Here is a 25933-nt window from a genome sequence, read left to right as displayed (position 1 = left end):
AATGCGGCATGGAATGTGGAATGGAATGGAAAGGAATGTGAAATGGAAAGAAATGGAATGTGGAATGGAATGTTGACTGGAAAGGAATGGAATTGAATATGAAATGGAATGGAATGGAATATGGAATGGAATGTGCAAAGGAATGGAATGGAGTGGAATGTGGATTGGAACGTGGAATGGAATGGAATGAAATGTGGAAAGGAATGGAATGGAATGGGGAATTTAATGGGTTGCAATATGGAATGGAATGTGGAATGGAATGGAATGGAATGGAATTGAAAGAAGAATGGAATGGAAAGGAATGTTGAATGGAATGGGAATGGAATGAAATGGATTGTGGAATGGAATGGAATGGAATGTGGAATGGAATTGACTGGAACGTGGAATTGAATGGAATGGAATGGACTGGAACGTGCAATTGAATTGAATTCAACGGGGAATGGAACGTGGAATGGAATGGAATGGAATGAGGAATGGAAGAGTATGGAATTTCAAATAGAATGGAATGGAATGGAATGTGCAATGCAATCTGGAATGGAATGTGGTACGCAATGGAATGGAATGTGGAACGGAATTGAACTTGGAATGCAATGGAATGGAACGTGGATTGGAAAGGAATGGAAAGGAATGTGGAATGGAATGGAATGGAATGGAAAGTGAAATGGAATTTGGAATGGAATGTGGAATGGAATGTGGAATGGAATGTGGAATGGAAAGTGGAATGGAATATGGAAATTAATGTAGTTTGGAATGTGGAAAGGAATAGGAAGGAATGTCCAATGGAATGTGGAATGGGATGCAATTTAATGCGGAATGGAATGTGGAATGGGATGCAATTTAATGCGGAATGGAATGTGGAATGGAATGGAAAGGAATGTGAAATGGAAAGAAATGGAATGTGGAAAGGAATGTGGAACGCAATGAAATGAAATTGAAAGTGAAATGGAATGGAAAAGAATGTGGAATGGAACATGCAAGGGAAAGGAATGGACTGGAAGGTGGATTGGAATGTAGAACGGAATGGAATGGATTGTGGAACGGAATGGAATGCTATGTGGAATATAATGGAAAGAAATGTGGAATGGAATATCAGATGGAATGGAATGCAAAGTTGAATGCAACGGAATGGAATGTGGAATGGAATTTGGAATGGAATGGAATAGAATGTGAAACGGAATGTGCTAAGGAATGTGGAATGAAATAGAATGGAATGTAGAATGGAATGTGGAATGGCATGTGGAATGGAATTGAATGTAATATGGAACGGAATGTGGAATGAATGTAGAATGCAATGGAATGAAATGTGCAATGGAATGCGGATAGGAATTGAATGGAATGTGGAATAGAATCGAATGGAATGTGGAATGCAATGTGGACTGGAACGTGGAACTGAATGTGGAATGGAATGTCGACAGCAATGCAATGGAATGTGGAACAGAATGTGGAATGGAATGGAATGGAATGTGGAATGGAATGGAATGGAATGTGGAATGGAATCGAATGGAATGGAATGTGGAACGGAGTGCAATGGAATAGAATGAAAGGTAAGGTAATGTGGAAAGGACCATGGAACGAAAGGTGGAATGGAACGGCATGGATTGTGGAATGGAATGGAATGTAACGTAGAATGGAAAGGAATGGAATGTGTAATGGAAACGAATGTAATATGGAATGCAATGTAATGGTAAGGAATGAGGAATGGAATAGAATGGAATGGAATGGAATGTGCAATGAAATGGACTGGAATGTGGAATGGAATAGAATAGAATGTGGAGTGGTATGGAATGGAATGTGGAGAGGATTGGAATGTATTGGAATGTTGAATGGAATGCAATGGAATAGAATGAAATGGAATGCAATGTGGAATCGAATGTGGAATGGAATGGAATGCAATGGAATGTGGAAGGGAAAGGAATGTGGAATGGAACGTGGAATGGAATATGGAATGGAATGTGGAATGGATTGTGGAATAGAATGGAATGCAATGGAATAGAATGAAATGGAATGCAATGTGGAATGGAATGTGGAATGGAATGGAATGCAATGGAATGTGGAATGGGATGGAACGTGGAATGGAACGTGGAATGGAGTGGAATGGAAGGTAGACTGGAATGAAGTGGAAAGTTGAATGGAATGCGGAATGAAATGGAATTGAATGTGGAATGTAATGGAATGGAATGTGGAATGGAATGGAATGGAATGTGGAATGCAATGTTGAATGGAATGTGGAAAGGAATGGAATGGAATGTGGAATGGGATGGAATGGAAATTGGAATGGAAAGGAAAGAAACGTGGAATGGAATGGAATGGAACATGGTATGTAATGTGGAATGGAACGTGGACAAGAACATGGAATGTAATGTGGAATGTAATGGAATGGAATGTGGAATGGAATGGAATGTGGAAAGGAAAGTGGAATAGAATGGAATGGAATGTGGAATGGCATGGAACGGGATGTTGAATGGAATGTGGAATGAAATCTGGAAAGTTATGTGGAATGGAATGGAATGGAATGTGGAATGGAGTGTGCAATTGAATGTGGAATGTAATGAGGAATGGAATGTGAAATGGAATCTGGAATGGAATGGAATGGAACGTGGAATGGAATGGAATAGAAGTTGGAATGGGATGTGGAATGGAATCTGGAAAGGAATGTGGAATGGAACGGAATGGAAAGTGCAATGAAATGTGGAATGGAGTGTGGAATGGAATGTGGAATGCAACGGAATGGAATGTGGAATGGAATGTGGAACTGAGTGTGGAATGAAATGTGGAAAGGATGGAATGGAAAGTGGAATAGAATGTGGAATGGAATGTAGCATGGAACGTGAAATGGAAAGGAATTGACTGTGTAATTGAACGTGGAATGAAATGGAATTGGACGTGGAAAGGAACGTGGAATGGAACGTGGAATTTAGAGGAATGGAACGTTTAACGGAATGTGGAATGGAATGTGGAAATGAATGGAATGGAATGTGGAATGGAATGTGAAAAGGAATGTGGAATGCCATGGAATGGAATGGAATGTGGAACAGAACGGAAAGGAATGTGGAATGGAATGTGGAATTGAATGTGGAATGAAAGTGGAATGGAACGGAATGGAATGTGAAATGGACTGTGGAATGGAATGGAATCGAATGTGGAATGGAATGAGAAACGGAATGTGGAAAGGAATGTGGAATGGAATGTGGAAAGGAATGTGGAATGGAAAGGAATAGAAGGTGAAAGGCAATGGAATGGAATGTGGAATGGAATAGAATGGAACGTGGAATGGAATGTGGAAAGGAATGGGGAATGGTACGGGATGGAATGTGGAATGGAATGTGGAAAAGAATGTGTAATGGAATGTCAAATATAATGCAACGGAATGTGGAATATAACGTGGAATGGAATGGAATGTAACTTGGAATTGAATGTTGGATGGAATGTGGAATGGAATGTGAAGTGGAATGGAATGTGAAATGGAATAGAAAGGAATGTGCAATGGAATATGGAGTGTAATGTAGAATTGAATGCAGAATGGAACGCAATGGATTGTGGAATGGAATGTGGAATGGAATGTTGAACAGGATGAAATGGAAAGTAGAATTGAATGGAATGGAATGTGGAATGGAATGGAATGGAACGTGGAATGGAACATGGAATGGAATGTGGAATTAAAGGTGGAGTGGAATGTGGAATGGAATGGATTGGAATGTGCAATGGAACGTGGAATGCAATGGAAAGGAATGTGCCAAGGAATATGGAATGGAATGTGGAATGCAATGTGGAATGGGACGCAATGGAATGTGGAGTGGAACGTGGAATGGACTGTGGAAATGAATGTGGAATGAAAAGAGGAATGGAATAGAATGGAAAGCAGAATGGAATGTGGAATGGACCGTGGAAAGGAAAGTAGAACGGAAAGGATCGAAGGTGGAATGTAGTGTGAAATGGAATGGAAAGAATGTGGAAAGGAATGTTGAAAGCAAAATGGAATGGAATGGAATGGAATGGAATGGAATGTGAAATGGAATGTGGAATGGAATGTAAAATGGAATATGGAATGGAATGCGAAATGGAATGTGGAATGGAATGTGAAATGGAATGTGGAATGCAATGTGGAAAGGAATGAAATGGAATGTGTAATGGAACGTGGAATGGAATGTGGAAGCGAATGGAATGGAATGTGGAATGGAATGTGGAATGTAATGGAAAGGAATGTGCAACTGAATGTGCAATGGAATGGAATGGAATGTGCAAAAGAATGTGGAATGGAATGTGGAAGTGAATGCAATGGTATGTCAAATGGAATGTAGAATGGAATGTGAAATGGAATATGGAAAGAAATGTCGAATGGAATGGAATGGAACGTGGAATGGAATGGAATGGAATGTGGAATGGAACGTGGCATGGAACGTGGAAAGTAAATTGGAATGGAATGGAATGTAACGAGGAATGGAATGATGAACGGATTGTGGAATGGAATGGAATGGAATGGAATGTGGAATGGAATGTGGAAAGGAAAGTGGAATAGAACGTGGAATGGAATGGGATGGAACGTGGAAGGGAACGTGGAATGGTACATTGGAATGGAACATGGAATGGAAGGAGGAATGGAATGGAAAGGAATGTGTAATGGAATGTGAAATGCAATGTGGAATCGAACGGAATGGAATGTGGAACGGTACGTGGAATTGAATGGAGTGGAACGTGGAATGGAACATGGAATGGAATAGAATGAAACATGGAATGGAACGTGGAATGGAATGTGGAATGGAATGTGGAATGCAATGAGGAATGCAATGTGGAATGGAATGTGAAATGGAATGGAATGGAATGTGGAATGGAATGGAATGGAATGTGGAATGGAATGTGGAAGAGAATGTGGAACGTACTGTGGAATGGAATGTGGAAAGGAATGTGGAATGGAAAAGAAGGGAATGTGAAACGGAATGGAATGGAATGTGGGATGGAATGTGAATGGAATGTAATGTGTAATGGAATATGGAAAGGAAAGTGGAATGCTATGGAATGGAATGTGAAATAGACTGTGCAATGGATTGTAGAACGGAATGAGGAATGGAATATTGAATGAAATGCGGAAAGGAATGTCGAAAAGAATGTGGAATGGAACGGATTGGAATTAGGAATGGAACGTGGAATGCGACGTGGAATGGAATGTGGAATGGAATGAGAAATGGAAAGCAATGGAATGGAAAGGAATGGAATGTGTAATGGAATGTGGAATGGAATTGAATCGACCTTGGAATGGAACGTAAAATGGAACGTGGAATGGAATGTAATGTAATGAGGAATGGAGTGGAATGTGGCATGGAATGTAAGGGAAAGTGGAATGGAATGTTGAGTGGAATAGAATGGAATGCGGAATGGAATGGAATAGAATGTGAAATGGAATGTTGAACGGAATGTGAAATGGAATGTGGAATGGAGTGGAATGGAATGTGGAACGGAGTTTTGAACGGAATGTGGAATGGAATGTGTAATGGAATGTGGAAAGGAATGTGTAATGGAACGGAATGAAATGTGAAATGGAATATGGAATGGAATGGAATGGAATGTGGAATGGAATGGAATGGAATGTGGAATGGAATGGCATGGAGTGTGGAAAGGAATGTGGAACGGATTGTGGAATTGAATGTGCAATGGAATGTGGAAAGGAATCTGTAATTTAACGGAATGGAATGTGAAATGGAATGGAATGGAATGTTTAATTGAATGTGCAATCAAATGGAATGGAATGTGGATTGGAATGAGGAAAGGAATGTTGAATGGAACGGAATGGAATGTGGAATGGGATGTGGAATGAAAGGTGGAATGGAATGTGGAATAGAATGTGGAATGGAATGCGGGATGGAAAGTGCAATGGAATGCGGAATGGCGTGGGAAATGTAATGTGGAATACAACGGAATGTAACATGTAATGGAATGTGGAATGGAACTCAATGGAATGTGAAATGGAATTTGGAATGGAATGTCTAATTTAATGGAAAGGAATGTGGAATTGAATGTGGTATGGAAAGGAATGGAACATGGAATGGAATGTGGCATGGAATGGAATGGAATGTGGAATGGATGGCGGAGTGGAATGTGGAAGGTATTGTGGAGAGGAATTTGGAATGGAATGTGGAATGGAATGTGGATTGGAATGTGGAATGGAAAGTAGAATGTAATGTGGAATGTAGCGTGGAATGTAATGGAATGGAACGTGTATTTGAATGTGGAATAGAATGGAATGTGGAATGAAATGTGGAATGGAAAGTGGAAAGAAATGTGGAAAGGAAAGGAATGGAATTTGGAATGGAATTTGCAATGGATTGGAATGGAATGTGGAATGGAATGGAATGCAATGAGGAACGGCATGTGGAATGGCATGTGGAATGCAACGAAATATAATGTGGAATGGAATGGGGATTGGAATGTTAAAAGGGAACTGGAAATGAATGGAATGGAATTTGGAAAGGATCGTGAAAGGATATCGAATATAAACTGGAATAGAACGTTGAATACAATGTGGAAAGGAATGTGGAATGGAATGCAATGGAAAGTGGAATGGAATTTAATGGAATGTGGAATGGAATGTGGAATGGAATGCGGAATGAAATGTGGAAATGAATATGGAATGCAATGGAATGGAATGTTGAATGGAATGTGGAATGGAGTGTGGAAAGGGAGGTGTAACGGAACAGAATGGAAGGTGAAACGGAACGTGGAATGGAAAGTGGAATAGAAAGTCAAATGTAATTTAATGGAATGTTTAATTGAACGTGGAATTGAATGGATTGGAACGTGGAATTGAAAGTGGGATGGAATCTAATGGACTGTGGAATGGCTTGTGGAATGCAATGTAGTGGAATGTGCAAAGCAATGTGAAATAGAGTGTAATGGAATGTGAAATGGAGTTTTGATTGCAATGGGGAATTGGACATGGAATGGAATGGAGTGGAACGTGTAATGGAATGTGGAATGGAACGGAATGGAATGTGGAATGCAATGGAATGGAATGAAGAATGGAATGTGGAAAGGAACGTGGAATGGAATGGAGTGGAATGGGGAATGGAACGTGGAATTTAATTGAATGGACCTTGGAATGGAACTTAGAATGGAACGTTGAATGGAATGTGGAATGGAATGGAATAGAATGTGGAATGGAATGGAATGGAATGTGGAATGGAATGGAATGCAATGTGGAGTGGAATGGAGTTGAATGTGGAATGCAATGAGGAATGGAATGTGGATTGGAATGTGGAAAGGAAATAAATAGAATGGAACGTGGAATGGAACGTGGAATGGAACATGGAATAGAAAGTGGAGTATATCGTGGAATGGATCGTGGAATGGAATGAAATGGAAAGTGGAATATAACGGAATGGAATGTGTAATGGTATGAAATGGAATGTGGAATGCAATGGAATGCAATGTGGAATGGAATTTAATGTAATGGAAAGTGGACTGGAATGAAATGGAATGCAAAGGAATGTGGAATGGAAAGGAATGGAATGTGGAATGGAAGTGCATGGATTGTGGAATGTAATGAGGAATGGAAAGTGGAATGGAATGGAATGGGACGTGGAATTGAACGTGGAATGGAATGTGGAATATGGAATGAAATGGAATGGAATGGAATGTGGAGTGGAATGGAATTGATTGTGGCATTGAATGGAATGGAATGTGGAATGGAATGGAATGGAAAGTGGAATGGAATGCGGAATGGAAAGGAATGCGGAATGGAATATGGAATGCAATGGAATGGAATGTGGAAAGGAATGGAATGGAATGTGGAATGGAATGTGGAAGAGGATTTAGTGGAAAGTGGAATGGAACATGGAATGGAATGGAATGGAATGGAATGGAATTTGGAATGGAATGGAATGGAATGTAGAATGGAATGTGGAATAAAAAGTGGTATGCAATGTGGAATGGAATGGATTGAAATGTGGAATGGAATGTTGATTGGAATGGAATGGAATGTGGAATGGAATGGAATGGACTACAGATGGAATGTGGGATGGAATGTGGAATGGAATGTGGAATATAATGCAATGGAACTTGGAATACAAGGTGGAATGGCATGTGAATTTGAATGCATTGGAATGTGGAATGGAATGTGCAATGAAATAAAATGGAATGAGCGTGGAATGTGGAATGGAATATAGAATGGAATGTGGAGTGGACTGCGGAATGGAACATGGCATGGAATATGGAATGGAATGGAATTGAATGGAATCTGGAATGGAAAGTGAATTGGAATGCAATGGAATGTGGAATGGAATATGGAATGAAATGCAATGGTATGAGAATGGAATGTGGAATGGAATGTGGAACGGGATGGAATGGAATGAGGAATGGAATGTGGAATGGAATGAAACGGACTACAGATGGAAAGTGGAATGGAATGTGGAATGTAGTGTGGAATATAATGGAATGGAACGTGGAATAGAAGGTGGAATGGCATGTGAATTTGAATGCATTGGAATGTGGAATGGAATGTGCAATGAAATAAAATGGAATGAGCATGGAATGTGGAATGGAATATGGAATGGAATGTGGAGGGGACTGAGGAATGGAATGGGCCATGGTATGTGGAATGGAATGGAATTGAATGGAACGTGGAATGGAATGTGAATTGGAATAAAATGGAATGTGGAATGGAATATGGAATGAATTGCAATACTATGAGAATGGAATGTGGAATGGAATGTGGAACGTGTTGGAATAGAATGAGGAATGGAATGTGGAATATAAAGTGTAATGGAATGAAATGTAATGTGGCATGCAATGTGAAATGGAATATGTAATGGAAAGGAATGGAATGTGGAAAGAAATATGAAATGGATTGTTTAATGGAATGGAATGGAATGTGAAATAGAATGGAATGGAATGGAATATGGAACGGAATGGAACGGAAAGTGAAATAGAATGTGGAACGGAATGTGAAATGGAATGTGGAATGGAATGTGGAACGGAAAGTAATGGAAGGTGGAATGGAATGGAAAGAAACGTGGAATGGAATGGAATGGAATGTGGAATGGAACTTGGAATGGAATGTGGAATGGATCATGGAACAGAAAGTGGAATGGAATGTGAAATGGAATGTGGAATGCAATGGAATGGAATGCGGTATGAAATGTGAAATGGAGTGGAATGGAATGTGGAATGGAATGTGGAATGTAAGGCCAAGGAATGAGAATGGAATGTGGAATGGAATGAAATGGAATATGGAATGGAATGTGCAATGGAATGGATTGGAAAGTGGAATGCAATGTGGAATGGAATGTGGAATGGAACGGAATGGAATGTGGAATTCAATGTGGAATGGAACGTGGAATGAAACGTGGAATGGAACGTGGAATTGAATGGAATGAAACTTGGAATAGACTGTGGCATGTAGTGGAATGGAATTTGGAATGAATTGTGGAGTGTAATCAAATGGAATGTGCAACGGAATGGAATGGAATCTGGAAAGGAATGTAGAAAGGAAAGGAATGTAATGTGGAATGGACTTTAATGGAATGTGGAATGGAAACTGGAAAGGAATACGTAATGGATTGTGGAATGGAATGTGGAATGGAACAGAAAGGAAAGTGGAATGGAATGTGGAATGGAGAGTGGAATGGAACTTGAAAAGGAATGCAATGGAAAGTCGAATGGAACGAGGAATGGAATGGAATGGAACGTGGAATTGAACGTGGAATGGAAAGTGGAATGAAATGGAATGGAATGTGCAATGGAACATGGAATGGAACGTGGAAAAGAATGTTGAATTGAACTTTGCATGGAATGTGGAATGGCATGGAATGTGGAATGGAATTGAATGCAATGTGGAATGGAATGTGGACTGGAATGGAATACAATGTGGAATAGAATGTGGAATGGAATGCAATGGATTATGGAATTCAATCCGGAATGGAATGTGGAGTGGAATGTAATGGAATGTGGAATGGAATGTGGAGTGGAAAGTGGAGTGGAATATGGAATGGAAAGGAATGGAATGTGGAAAGATATGTGGAATGGAATGTGGAAAGAAAAGTGAAAAGGAATGGAATGCAATGTGAAATGGAACATGAAATGGAATGGAATGGAACGTGGAATGAAACTTGGAATAGAACATGGAATGGAACGTGGAATGCAATGTGGGATGGAGCATGGAATGGAATGTGAAATGGAATGTGGAATGGAACGTGGAATGGAATGGAATGGAATGTGGAATGGAACTTGGAATGGGATGTGTAATGAAATTTGTAATTGAATGGAATGGAATGTGGAGTGGAAAGGAATGGAATGTCCAATGAAATTTGGATTGGAATAGAATGGAATGTAGAATGAAATGGAAAGTGGAATGGAACGTGGAATGGAATATGGAATGGTATGTCCAATGGAATGTAATGGAATGGAAGGTGGAATGGAATGAAATTGAATAGAATGGAATGTTGAATGGAATGGAATGGAATGGAATGTAGAATGGAATGTGGAATGGAATGGGATGGAAAGTAGAATGGAATGTGGAACGGAATGGGATGGAATATGGGATGGAATATGGATGTAATGGAATGGAATGGAATGTGGAATGGAATGGAATGGAATGGAATGGAATGTGTGACGGATTGGAATGGAATGTGGAACGGAATGTAATGGAATGTGGAGTGTAATAGAATGTGGAATGGAATGGAATGGAATGTGGAATGGAAGGTGGAATGGAATGGAATGGAGTGGAATGTGGAATGCAATGGAATGGAATGGAATGCAATGTGGAATGCAATGGATTGGAATGTGTAATGGAATGGAATGGAATGGAATGGAAAGGAATGTGGAATGGAATGGAATGGAATGGAATTTGCAATTGAATGGAATGGAATGTGAACGGAATGGAACAGAATGTGGAATGGAATGGAATGGAATGTGAAATGGAATCGAATGTGGAATGGAATGGAATGGAATGTGGAATGGAATGTCGAATGGATGGAATGAAACGGAATTTGGAATGGAATGGAACGGAATGTGTAATCGAATGGTATGTGGAATGGAATGAATGGAATGTGGAATAGAATGGACTTAAATGTGGAAAAGAATGTAATGGAATGTGGAAAGGAATGGAATGTGGAATGGAATGGAAGGGAATGTGGAATGGAAAGAATGGATTGTGTCCTGGAATGGAATGGAATGTGAAATGGAATGGAGTGGAATCTGGCATGGAACGGAAAGGATTGTGGAATTTAATGCAATGGAATGTGGAATGGATTTTGGAATTGAAGTTGGAATGGAATGGAATGGAATGTGAAATGTAGTGGAATGGAACGTGGAAAGGAATGGAATGGAATGTGGAATGGAATGGAATGGAAGGGAATGTGGAGTGGAAAGTGGAGTGGAATGTGGAATGGAATAGAATGGAATGTGGAATGGAATGGAATGGAATGAGGAATGAAATCGAATCTGGAATTGACTGGAATGGAAATTGGAATGGATAGGAATAGAATGAGCAATGGAACAAGTTATGGAATGGAATGGAATGTGGAATGGCATGTGGAATGGATTGGAATGGAAGGTGGAATGGATCGTGGAAAGGATCTTGCAATGAAAAGTGGAAAGGAACGTAGAATGTACTATCGAAATTACCATGAAATGGAATCTGTATTGTAATGGAATTGAATCGAATGGAATGTGGAAAGGAATGGAATGCAATGTTGAATGGAATTTCCAATGGAATGTGGAATGGAATGGAAGGGAATGTGAAATGTAATGTGGAATGGAATGGAATTGAATTTGCAAAGGCATGTGTAATGGAATGGAATGCAACGTGGAATGGAATGAAAAGAAACGTGGAATAGAATGGAAGGCAATGTGGATTGTAATGGAATGGAATTTGCGATGGAAGGGAATGGAAAATGGAATGGAATGGAATGGAATGGAATGTGGAAAGAAAATTAATGGAATTTAGAATGGAATGTAATGGAGTGGAAAGTGGAATGGAATGGAATGGAATTTGGAATGGAAAGGAATGTAATGTGGAATGGAAAGGAATGGAATGTGGAATGGAAAGTGTAATGGAAAGGAATGGAATGGAATGTAATGTGGAATGGAATTGAATAGAGTGGAATGTGGAACGGAATGGAATGGAATGTGGAATGGAATGGAAAGGAGTGGAATGTGGAATGGAATGGAATGGAATGTGGACTTTAATAAAATGGAATGTGGAATGGAATGCAGAATGGAATGTGGAATGGAATGCAGAATGGAATATAGAATGGAATGTGGTATGGAATGTGGAATGGAATGGAATGGAATGCGCAACATAATGGAATGGAAAGTGGACTGGAATTGAATGGCATGTGGAATGGAATTCAATTAAATTTCGAATGAAATGGAGTGAAATGTGGAAAGGAATGGAAAGAAATGTGGAATGGAAAGTGGAATGAAATGGAAAGGAAAGTGGAATGGTATGTAAAGGATTACGGAACAGAATGGAAGGGAATGGAATGTGGAATGGAATGTGGAATGGAATGGAATGCAAAATGCAATGGAATGGAATTGAATGTTTCATGGAATGAAATGAAAAGTGGAATGGAATGTGGAATGGAATGGAAAGGAATGTCGAATGGAATGTGGAATGGAATGGAATGGAATGTGGAATGGAATGGAATGGAATGTGGAATGGAATGGATTGGAATGGAATGTGGAATGGAAGTTTGAATGGAATGGAATGGAATGTGGAATGGAATGTGGAATGGAATGGAGTGGAATGTGGAATGTAATAGAGTAGAATGTGGAATGTAATGGCATGGAATCTGGAATTGAAAGAGAAATGGAATTGAATGGAATGAGTAATGGAATGGAATGGAATGTGGAATGGAATGGAATGGAATGTGGAATGGAATGGAATGGAATGTGGAATGGAATGGAATCGAATGTGGAATGGAATGCAACGTGGATTGGAATTTAATGGAATGTGAAATGGAGGAATGGAGTGAATGGAAAGTGGAATGGAATGGAATGTAGAATGGAATGGAATGTAGAATGGAATGGAATGGAATGTGTAATGGAATGTGGAATGGAATGGAATTCAATTTGGAAGGGAATGGAATGGAACATGGAATGGAATGGAATGCAGTCTGGAATGGAATGGAATGGATTGTTGAATGGAATTAAATTGAATGGAATGTGGAATGGAATGTGGAATGGAATGTGTAATGGAATGTTTAATGGAATGGATTGGAATGTGGAATTTAATGTGGAACGTAATGGAATGGAATCTGTAATGGAATGTGGAAATGAATGGAATGTAATGTGCAATGGAATGGAATGGATTGTGGATTGGAATGGACAGGAATGCGAAATGGGGAAATAGATTGGAATAAAATCTAGAAAGGAAGGGAGTGGAAAGTGTAATGGAATGGAATGCCATTGAATGTGGAATGGAATTTGGAATAGAATGGAATGGAACGTGGAATAGAAAGTGAAATGGAATGGAATGGAACGTAGAATGGAACATGTAATGGAATGCAATGGAATGTAGAATGGAATGGAATGGAATGGAATGAGGAATGGAATGGAATGGAATGGAACGGAATGGAATGGTATGGAATGTGGATTAGAATGGAATGGAATATTGAATGGAATGGAATGGAATATGCAACGGAATGTGGAATGGAATGGAATGTGGATTGGAACATGTAATGAGATGGAAAGGAAAGTGGCAAGGAATGGAATGCATTTTGGAATGGAATGGAATAGAATATAACGTAAAGGAATGTGGAAAGTAATTGAAAGTTGAATGGAATGGAATGCAATGCAATTGGGAATGGAATGGAATGGAAAGGAATTTAATGTGGAATGGAATGGAAGGGAATAAGGAATGGAATGTGGAATGGAATGGAAAGGAATGTGAAATTGAATGGAATGGAATGGAAACTGGAATGGTATGGAATGGTATGGAATGTAATGGAATGAAATGGAATGGAGTGGAATGGAATGGAATGTGCAATGGAATGGAAAGAAATGTTGAATGGAATGTAGAATGGAATGTGAAATGCAACAGAATGGAAAGTGGAATGGAATGGAAAGGATTGTGGAACGGAATGATGAATGGAATGGAATGGAACGAGCAGTGGAAAGTAGAATGGAATGTGAAATGGAACTTGGAAAGGAACGTGGAATGGAACGTGGAATGGAACGTGGAAAGGAATGTGGAGTGGAATGGAATCGAAAGTGAAATGGAATGCAAAGAAATGTGGAATGGGATGGAATGGAATGGGAAAGGAAAGTAGAATGGAATGTGAAATGAAATGTGGAATGGAATGGAATGGAATGTGGATGTAATGTGGAATGGAATGGAATGGAATGGAATGTGGAATGGAAGGTGAAATGGAAAGGAATTGAATGCAATGTTGAATGGAATGGAATGGAATAGAATGGAATGAAATGGAATATTCAATGGAATGGAATGGAATGTGGAATGGAACATGTAATGTAGTGGAATGGAATGTGGAATGGAATGGAATGTGGAATGGAAGGCAATGTAATGGAATGGAAGGTGGAATGAAAAGGAATGGAATGTGCAATGGAATGGAATGGAATTGAACCGAATGGAACATGGAATGGAAAGTAGAATGGAACAGAATCGAACTTGTAATGGTCCGGAATGGAATGCAGTGAGATATGGAATGCAAAGTGGAATGCAATGGAATGGAATGGAATGTGGAATGGAGTGGAATGGAAAGGAAAGTGGAATGGAATGGAAAGTGGAATAGAATGGAATTCAATGTGGAATGTAACGTGGAATGAAATGGAAAGGAAACTGGAATGGAATGGAATGCTTGTGGAATGGAATACAATAGAATATAATGGAAAAGAATGTGGAAAGTAATTGAATGGAAGGTGGAGTGGAATGGAATGGAATGCAATGTGGAATATAATGTGGAATGGAATGTGAAATGCAAAGGAATGGAAAGTGCAATGGAGTGGAATGGAATGGAATGAGGAATGGAATGTGAAATGGAACATGGAGAGGAATATGCAATGGAACGTAGAATGGAAAATGCAATGGAATGTGGAATTGATTTGGAGTGGAATGGAATGGAATGTGGAATTAAATGGAATGGAATGTGGAATGGAATGGAAAGGAATGTGGAAAGGAATGTGGAATGGAATGTGGAATGGAATGGAATGGAATTTGGAATGGAATGTGGAATGGAATGGAATGGAATGGAATGTGGAATGGAATGAAATGGAATGGAATGTTGAATGGAATGGAATTGAATGGAATGTGGAATGCAACGTGGAATGTAATGGAGTGGAATGGAATGTGGAATGGAATGTAATGGCGTGTGGATTGGAAGGGAATGGAATAGAATGAAATGAGGAATGGAACGTGGAATGGAAAGGAATGGAAGTTGGAATGGAATGTGGAATGGAAAATGGAATGGAACGGAATGGAACGTGGAAAGGACTGGAAGGGAAAATGAAATGAAATGAAATGAAATGGAACGTGGAAAGGAATTGGATGGAACGTCGAAAGGAATGGAATGTGGAATGGAATGAAATAGAATGAAAAGTGGAATGGAATGCAATGGAACGGAATGAAATGGAATGTGGAATGGAATGGAATTGAATGTGGAAAGTAAATTGGAATGGAATGGAAAGGAAAGTGGAATGGAATGGAATGGAATCGAAAGTGGAATGGAATGGAATGGAATGTGGAATGGAAGGAAATGGAATGGAAATGAATTTGGAATGGAATGTGAAATGGAATGGAATGGAATTCAAAGTGGAATGGAATGGAATGGAATGGAATGGAATGTGGAATGGAATGGAATTGAATGGAATGGAATGCAATGTGGAATGGAATGGAAAGGAATGGAATGTGGAATATAATGAAATGGAATGGAATCGAATGTGGAATAGAATGTGGAATGGAATGTAATGCAATGGAATGTGGAATGGAAAGTGGAATGGAATGGAATGGAATGTGAAATGGAATGTAATTCAATGTGGAATGGAAATCAAGGAAAAGTGGAATGGAAAGTGGAATGGAATGGAAAGGAATGTCGAATGGAATATGGAATAGAATTGAATGGAATGTGGAACGCAGTGGAATGGAATGGAATATAAAATGGAGTGGAATGGAATTGAATGTGGAATGGAATGTGGAATGGAATGTGGAATGGAATGGAATGGAATATGCTACGGAATGTGGAATGGAATGGAATGGAATGTGGAATTGAATGGCATGGCATGTGGAAAGGAATGTTGAATGGAATGGAATGGAATGTGGAATGGAAAGGAAAGGAATGTGGAATGGAATGTGGCACGGAATGGAATGGAATGTGGAAAGGAAGGTGGAATGGAATGGAATGGACTGTTGAATGGAATGGAATGGAATGAGGAATGGAATGGAATGGAATGGCATGGAATGGACTGGAATCTAATGGGATGTAATCTGGATTAGAATGGAATGGAATGTGGAAGGCAATCGAATGGAATATGTAATATAATGTGGAAAAGAATAGAATGTGGAATAGAAAGTGGAATGAAATGGAAAGGAAAGTGGCATGGAATGGAATGCATTGTGGAATGGAATGGAATAGAATGGAATGGAAAGGAATGTGGCATGGAATCGAATGGAATGTGTAATGGAATGGAATGCAATGGAATGTGGATTGGAATAGAATTGAATGTGTAATGGAATGGAAGGGAATATGGAATGCAATGTAGAATGGAAAGGAATGGAATGTGGAATGCAATGGAATGAGGAATAGAATGGAATTGAATGGCGTGGAATGGAATGCAATGGAATGTGGATTTGAATGGAATGGTATGTGGAATGGAATGGAATGGTATATGCAATGGAAAGTGAAATGAAATGGAATGTGGAATGGAACGTGGAATGAAATGGAAAGGAATGTGGCATGGAATGGAATGCATTGTGGAATGGAGTGGAATAGAATGGAATCGAAAGGAATGTGGAATGGAATCGAATGGAATGTGGAATGGAATGGAATGCTTTGCAATGTTGGATGTAATGGGCTGGAATGGAATTGAACGAGGAATGGAATGGAAGGGAACATAGAATGGAATGTGGAATGGAATGGAATGGAATAGAAAGTGGAATAGAATGGAATAGAATGGAACGCCATGGAATGGAGTGGACTGCAATGGAATGTGGAATGGAATGGACTGCTATGTTGAATGGAATGTGAAATGGAACGTGAAATGTAATGTAATGGAAAGTGGAATGGAATGGAATGTGGAATGGAACATGGAATCGAAAGTGAAATGGAACGTGGAAAGTAACGTGGAATGGAACATGGGATGCAACGTGGAATGGAATGTGGAATGGAATGTGGAGTGGAATGTGGAATAGAATGTAATGGAATGTGTAATGGAATGGAATGCATTGCAATGTGGACTGGAATGGAATGGAGTGGAATGGAATGTGGAATGGAATGGAAGGGAATATGGAATCGAATTTGGAATGGAATGAAAAGGAATGTGGAAAGGAATGGAAACGAGTGGAATGGAATGTGGAATTGAATGCAAGGGAATATGGAATCGAATGTGGAATGGAATGGAAAGGAATGCAGAATGGAATGGAATGGAATGGACTGTGGAATAGAATGGAATGGAATGGAATGCAATGGAATGGAAAGGAATGGAATGGAATGTGGAATGGAATGGAATGCAATGTGGAATGGATTGTGGAATGGAAAGTGAAGTGCAATGGAATGGAAAGTGGAATGCAATGGAATGGAATAAAGAATGGAATGGAATGGAACTTTGTGGAATGGAACATGGAATGGAACGTGGAATGGAACGTGAAATGGAACGTGTAAAGGAAAGTGTAATGGAACATGGAATGGAATGCGGAATCAGATGTGAGGTAGAATGGAATGGAATGTGGAATGGAATGGAATGGAATGTCCAATGGAATGGATTAGAAGTGGAAAGGAATGTGGATTGGAATGTGGAATGGAATGTGGAATGGAATGCAATGGAATGTGGAATGGAATGTGGAATGCACCGGAATTTAATGGAATGTGGAATGGAATGGAATGTTGAATGAAATAGAATGGAATGGAATGTGGAATGGAACGTTGAATGGAATGGAATGGTATGTGGAATGGAATGGAATGCAATGTGGAATGGAAGGGAATGGAATGGAATGTAATGTGGAATGGAATGGAATGGAGGGTGAAATGGAGGAATGGAAGGGAATGTTAAGTGGAATGCAAAGGAATGTTGAATGGAATGGAACGTAATGTGGAAAGGAAAGTGGATTGGATAGAAAGTGGATAGAATGTGGAATCAAATGGAATGGAATATGGAATGGAATGTGGAATAGAATGGAATTGAATGTGGAATGGAACATGGAATGGAACGGAATGGAATATGGAATGGAAGGTAGAATGGAACGGAATGGAAATTGGAATGGAATGGAATGCAATGTGGAATGGAATATGGAATGGAAAGGAATGGAATGTGGAATGGAATGTGGAATGGAATGAAATGGAATGTGGAATGGAATGGAATGTAATGTGAAACGGAGGAATGGAAAATAAGAGAAAGTGGAATGGAAAGGAATGTGGAATGGAATGGAATGGAATGTGTAATGGAATGCGGAACGGAATGGAATGCAATATGGAATGGAATGGAATGAGGAATGGAATGGAATAGAATGGAATGTGGGAATCAATGTATAATGGAATGTGTAATGGAACGTGGAATGGAATGGAAAGGAATGTGGAATGGAAAGTGGAATGGAATGGAATTGAATGTGGAATGGAATGGCATGGAAAGTGGAAAGGAATGTGGAAAGGAATGTAATGGAATGTGGAATGGGATGGAACGGAAAGGAAGTAAATGGAACAATGGAATGGAATGGAATTTGAAGTGGAACATAATGTAATTAGGAATGGAATGTAATGGAATGTGTAATGGAACGTGGAATGGAAGGGAACGGAATATGGAATGGAATGCAATGGAATGTGGAATTTAATGTGAAATTGAATGAAATCGAACGTGGAAAGGCACGTAATGGAATGTGGTGGGGAATGGAATGGAATGTGGAAAGGAAAGTGCAATGGAATGGAGTGGAATGTGGAATTGAATGGAATGGAATGTGGCATGGAAATTTGAATGGAATGTGGAATGCAATGTAACAAATGTGGAATGCAATGTGGAATGGAAAGGAATGGAATGGAATCTGGAATGAAATGGAGTGGAATGTGGAATGGAATGTGGTATTGAATGGAACGGAAGGTAGCATGGAATATGCAATGGAATGGAATGGATTGTGGAATGGAATGTTGAATGGAAAGTGGATTGCCATGTGGAATGGAATGGAATGGTATGTGGAATGGAATGGAAAAGAATTTGGAAAAGAATGGAATGGAAAGGAATGGAATTTAATGGAAGTTGGAAGGAGGAATGCAATGTAATGGAATGTGGAATGAAATGAAATGGAATGTGGAATGGAATGTGGATGAAATGGAATGGAATGTTGAATGAAATAGAATGGAAAGTGGAAGGGTATGTGGAATGGAATGGAAATGGAATGGACTTCAATGTGGAATGGAATTTAATGTAATGTGGAATGGAATGGAATGGAATATAGAAAGGAATGTGGAATGGAATGGAATGCAATGTGGAATCGAATGGAATAGTATGTGGAATGCAATGTGGAATTCAATGTGGAAAGCAACGGAGTGAAATGGGGAATGGAATGTGGAATGGAATGGAAAGCAACGAGGAATGGAATGGAATGGAATGTGGAATCGAATGGAACATAATTTGGAATGGAATGGAAAGTGGAACGGAATGCAATGAAATGGATTGGAATGTAAAATGGAATGCAGTGTAACGTGGAATGGAATGGCATGCAACGTGGAATGGAATGGAATGAAACATGGAATGGAATATATTGGAAAGTCGAATACAATGGAATGGAACGTGGAATGGAATGGAATGAAACATGGAATGGATTGGAATGGACTCGAATGTGGAATGCAATTGAATTTAAGGTGGAATGTAATAGAGTTGAACGCGGAATGGAATGGAATGGAACGTGGAATGGAATGGATTGTGGAATGGAAGGGAATGTCATGTGGAATGGAATGGAATGGAATGGACTGTGGAATGGAATGAAATGGAATGTGGAATGAAATGGAATGCCATGGAATGTTGAAAGGAATGCAGAATGGAATGTGGAGTGGAATTGAATGGAAAGTGGAATTGAATGGAATGGAATGTGCAATGGAATGGAATAAAATTTGTAATGGAATGGAACGTGAAATGGAATCGAATGGAATGTGGAGTATGAAATGTAATGTGGAATGGAATGTGAAATTGAATGTGGAATGGAATGTGGAATGGAAAGTGGAATGCAATGTGGAATGTAATGAAATGGAATGTGGAATGGAATGGAATGGAATGGAATGTGGAATGGAATTTTGATTTCAAAGGAAAGGAAAGGAAAGGAATGTATAATGGAAAGGAAAGGAATGGGGAATGGAATGGAATTGAACATGGAATGGAATTGAACGCAATGTGGAATTGAATGTAATGGAATTTGAAATGGAATGTGGAATGGAATGGAATCGAATGGAATGGAATATGGAATGGAATGGAAGGGAATGCAATGCGGAACGGAATGCAATGGAATATGGATAGGAAAAGAAGGGAATGTAAAGTGGAATGGAATGGAATGGATTGTGGAATAGAACGGAATGTAAAGTGGAATGGAATGCAATGGAATGGAATGGAATGTGGAATGGAATGTGGAATGGAATTGAATGGAATGTAGAATGGAATGGAATGGAATGTGAAAAGGAATGGAGTGGGATGTGGAATGGAATAGAACTTGAAATGGAATGGAATTGAATGTGGAATATGAAATGGAATGTGGAATGGAATGTGGAATGGAAAGTGAAATGGAATATGTAGTAGATTGTGGAATGGAATGTGGAATAGAACGAGAAATGGAATGAAGTGTAACGTGGAATAGAATGAAATGGAACGTGGCATGGAATGGAATGGAAGGTGGAATGGAATGGAATGGAATGTGGAATGGAATGGAATGCAATCTGGAATGGAATGGAGCGCTTAATGAAATGGAAAGGAAATTGGAATGGAAGGAATGGAATGTGAAACGGAAGGGACTGGAATGCGGAAGGGAATGTGGAATGGAATATGGAATGGAATGTGGAATGGAATGTGGAATGGTATGGAATGGACCATGGAATGGAATGGAATGGAACGTGGAAAGGAATGGAATGGAATGTGGAGTGTAATGGAATGAAACGGTATGTGTAATGGAATGGAATGGAAAGTGGAAATGAATGCAATTGACTAGAATGGAATGGAATGGAATGTGGAATGGAATGGAAAGGAATGTGAAATGGAATGGAATGGAATGGAATGTGTAATGGAATGTGGAATGGAATGTGGAATGGAATGGAATGCGGAATGCAATGGACTGTAATATGGATGGAATGGAATGGAATGTGGATTGGAATGTAATGTGGAACGGAATGGAATGGAATGTGGAATGGAATGGAATGGAATGGAATGTGAAAATGAATGTGGAATGGAATGAGAAATGGAATGTGGAATGGAATGTGGAATGGAATGAAATGGAACCTGGAATGGAATGGAATGGAATATGGAATGGAATGGAATGCTACATGGAAGGGAACATGGAATGTAACTTGGAATGCAATGGAATGGAATGTGGAATGGAATCGAATGGAATATGGAATGGAATGGAATTGAATGGAATGGAATGTGGAATGGAATGTGGAATGGAACGTTATGGAATGTGGAATGGTATCTGGAATGGAATGTGGAATGGAATGGAATGGAACATGAAATTGAATGACGAATGCAACCTGGAATGGAATGCAATGGACCATGGAATGGAACACTGAATATAACGTGGAATGGAACGTGGAATGGAACGTGGAATGGAATGGAATGGAAAGTGGAATGGAATGAGGAATGGAATGTGGAATGGAACTTAGTGGAACTTGGAATGGAAAGAGGGAAGGAAAGTATAATGGAATTGAAGGGAACATGTAATGGAACGTGGAATGGAACGTGGAAAGGAATGTGGAATGGAATGGAATGGAATGTAGAATAGAATATGCAACAGAACGGAATGGAATGAGGAATGAAATGTGCAATGGAATGTGGAATGGAACGTGGAATGGGTTCGAATGGAATGTGGAATGAAATATGGAAAGAAATTGGAAATGAAAAGTGGAATCGAATGTGGAAAGGAATGTGAAATGGAATGGAATGTAATCGACTGTGGAATGGAGTGGAATGGAACGTGGAATGTAACGTGAAAAGGAAAGTGGAATGGAATTGAATGGAATGTTGAATGGAATGGAATGTGGAATGGAATGGAATGGAATGTCGAATGGACTGTGGAATGGAATGAGGATTCGAATAGAATGGAATGTGGTATGGAATTTGGAATGGAATATGGAATAGAATGTGGAATGCAATTCAATGGAATGTGTAATGGGACGTGGAATGGAATGTGGAAAGAATTGGAACGGAATGTGTGATGGATTTTGGAATGGAATGTGGAATGGAATGCTTGGAATGTGTAATGGTATGTAATGGAATGTGGAATGGAATGGAAAGAACGTGCAATGGAATGGAATGGAATTGAATGGAATGTGGAATTGAATGGAACGGAATGTGGAATGGAATGGAATGGAGTGTGGAATGGAATGGAATGGAATACGGAATGGAATGGAATGGAATGTGGAAAGGAATAGAATGGATTGGAATGTAATGGAAAGTGGAATGGAATGGAATGTGAAAAGGAATGGAATAGAACGGAATGTGAAATAGAATGGAAGGGAATGTCGAAAGGAATGGAATAGAATGTGGAATGGAATGGAATGTGGAATGTAATTGAATGGAATGTGAAACGGAATGGAATGGAATGTGGAATGGAATGGAAAGGAATACTGAATGGAAAGGGATGGAAGGTGGAAAGGAATGTGGAATGGAATGGAATGCAATGTGGAATGGAATGTGGAATGCAATTTACCGGAAAGTGGAATGGAACGTGGAACGGAATGGTGTGTAATGGAATGTGCAATGGTAGGGAATTGAATGTGGAATTGAATATGGATAGGAATGTGGAATTTAATGTGTAGTGGAATGTGGAATGGAATGGACCGGAAAGTGGAATGGAAAGCAATGGATTTGTAAGGAATGTGGAATGGAAAAGAATGGAATGTGGAATGGAATGTAATTGAATGTGGAATGGAATGTGGAATGGTATGTGGAAACTAATGTGGAATGCAATGGAATGGAATGTGGAATGGATTGAAAAAGAATGGAATGGAATGCGGAATGGAATTTAATGGATTGTGGAATGGAATGTGAAATGGAATGGAATGGAACGTGGAATGGAAAGTGCCATGGAACGTGGAATGGAAAGTGGTATGGAACGTACAATGGAACATGCAATGGAAAGTGGAATGGAATGAGGAATGGAATGGAATGTATTGTGGAATGGAATGGAATGGAAAGTGGAAAGTAATATAATGGAAGGGAATCTGAAATGGAATGCGGAATGGAACTGAATGGAATGTAGATTGGAATTGAATGGAATGTGGAAAGGAATGGAGTGGAATGTTGAATGGAATGGAAACTGAAATGGAATGGAATGCAATGTGGAATGTGAAATGGAATGTGAAATGTAATGTTGAATGAAATGTGAAATGGAACATGGAATGGATTGTGGAATTTAATGTGGAATAGAATGTAAAATGGAATGAAGTGAAACGTGGAATGGAATGAAATAGAACGTGGAATGGAATGGAATGGAACGTGAAATTAAAGTGGAATGAAATGGAAAGGAATGTCGAATGGAATGGAATGGAAAGTGGAATGGATTGGAATGGAACGTAGAAAGCAATGGAATGGAATGTGGAAAGTAATGTGGAATGGGATGTGCAATGGAGTGTGGAATGTAACGTGGAATGGAACGACGAATGGAATGGAAAGGAACATGTAATGGAATGTGGAATGGAATGAAATGGAATATGCTTTGGAATGTGGAATGGAATGTGGAATGTAATGGAATGCAATGTTGAATGTAATGGAATGGAAGGTGGAATGGGATGCAATAGAATATGGAATATAACTTGGAATGGAACGTCCGATGGAAAAGAATGGAACGTATAATGGGATGTTGAATGAAACGGAATGAAATGTGGAATGTAATGTGTCGTGAAACGTGCAATGAAATGGAATGGAATGTAGAATTGAATGTGGAATGGAATGGAATGAAATATGGAATGGAATGTGGAATGGAGTTTAAAGGAATGTGGAATGGAATTTTGAATGGAAGGTGGAATGGAATGTGGAATGGAATGTGGAATGGAGTGTCGAATGGATTGTGGAACAGAACGGAATGTAATGTGGAATGGAATGTGGAATGGATTCTGGAATGGAATGTGCAAAGGAAAAGAATTTAATGTGGAATGGAATGTGGAATGGAATGGAATGGATTGTGGAATGGAATGGAATGGAATGGTATGGAATCTGGCATGGACTGTGGATTAGAATGGAATGACATGGTAAGGAATATGGAACGGAATGGATGGGAATGTGGAATTGAGCGAGGAAAGGAACGGGGAGTGGAACATGGAATGTAACGTGGAATGGAAGGCGGAATAGATTGGAATGGAACGTGGAATGGAATGTGAAATGGAATGGAATGGTAAGTGTAATGCAATGTGAGATGGAATGGAATGGAATGCGGAATGGAATATGAAATGGAAAGTGGAATAAAATATGGAATGCTAAGTGGAATGGAATGTGGAATGTAATTGAATGGAATGTGGAATGGAATGGAATAGAATGTGGAATAGAATGGAATGGAATGGAATGTGGGATAGAATGGAATAGAATGGAATGGAATGTTGAATAGAATGGAATGGAATGGAATGGAATGCGGAATGGAATGGAATGGAATGTGAAATGCAATGTAATGGAATGGAATGTGAAATTGAATTGAATGTAATATGAATTTGAATGAAATGGAAAGTGGAATGGAATGGAATGGGGAATGGAATGGAATAGAATGCGGAATGGAATGGAATAGAACGTGGAATGGATGGGAAATGGAATGCAATGGAATGCGGAATGGAATGGAATAGAACGTGGAATGGAATGTGGAATGGAATATGCAATGGAATGGAATGGAATGTGGAATGGAATGAAATGAATGTCGAATGGAATGGAATGGAATGGAATGTGCAATGTAATGGAACGGAATGTGGAATGGAATGGAATGGAATGTGGAAAGGAATGGAATGGAATGTGGATCAGAATGGAATGTGGAATGGAATGGAGAGAAGGTGGATTTGAATGGAATGGAATACGTAATGGAATGGACTGCAATGGAATGGAAAGTGAGATGGAATGTTTAATGGAATGTGAAATGGAAGGTGGAATGGAATGTTGAATGGAAAGCCGAATGCAATGAAATGGAACGTGGAATGGAAAGGAATGGATGGTGCAATGGAATGTAATGGTACTTGGAATGGAAGGTGGAATGGAACGTGGAATGAAACGCGGAAAGGAATGTGGAATTAAGTGGAGTGGAATGTGGAATGGAATGTGGAATGGAATGGAATCGAATTTGGAATGGAATGAGGAATTAAATGGAATGGAATGTCGTTGGAATGTGGAATGGAATATGGAATGCATTGTGGAATAAAATGTGGAATGCAATGTGTAATGGAACGGAATGGAATGTGGAATGTAATGTAGAATGGAATGTGGAAGGGAATGCGGAATGGAACTTGGAATAGAATGTATAATGTAATGTGGAATGGAAAGTGGAATACAAGGTGGAATGGAATGGAATGGAACATGGAATGGAAAGTGGAATAGAAGGTGGAATGGAATG

Source organism: Pongo abelii, chromosome 13 (assembly GCF_028885655.2).
Source record: "Pongo abelii isolate AG06213 chromosome 13, NHGRI_mPonAbe1-v2.0_pri, whole genome shotgun sequence".
Classification (NCBI taxonomy): domain Eukaryota; kingdom Metazoa; phylum Chordata; class Mammalia; order Primates; family Hominidae; genus Pongo; species Pongo abelii.
This window is presented reverse-complemented; position numbering follows the sequence as displayed.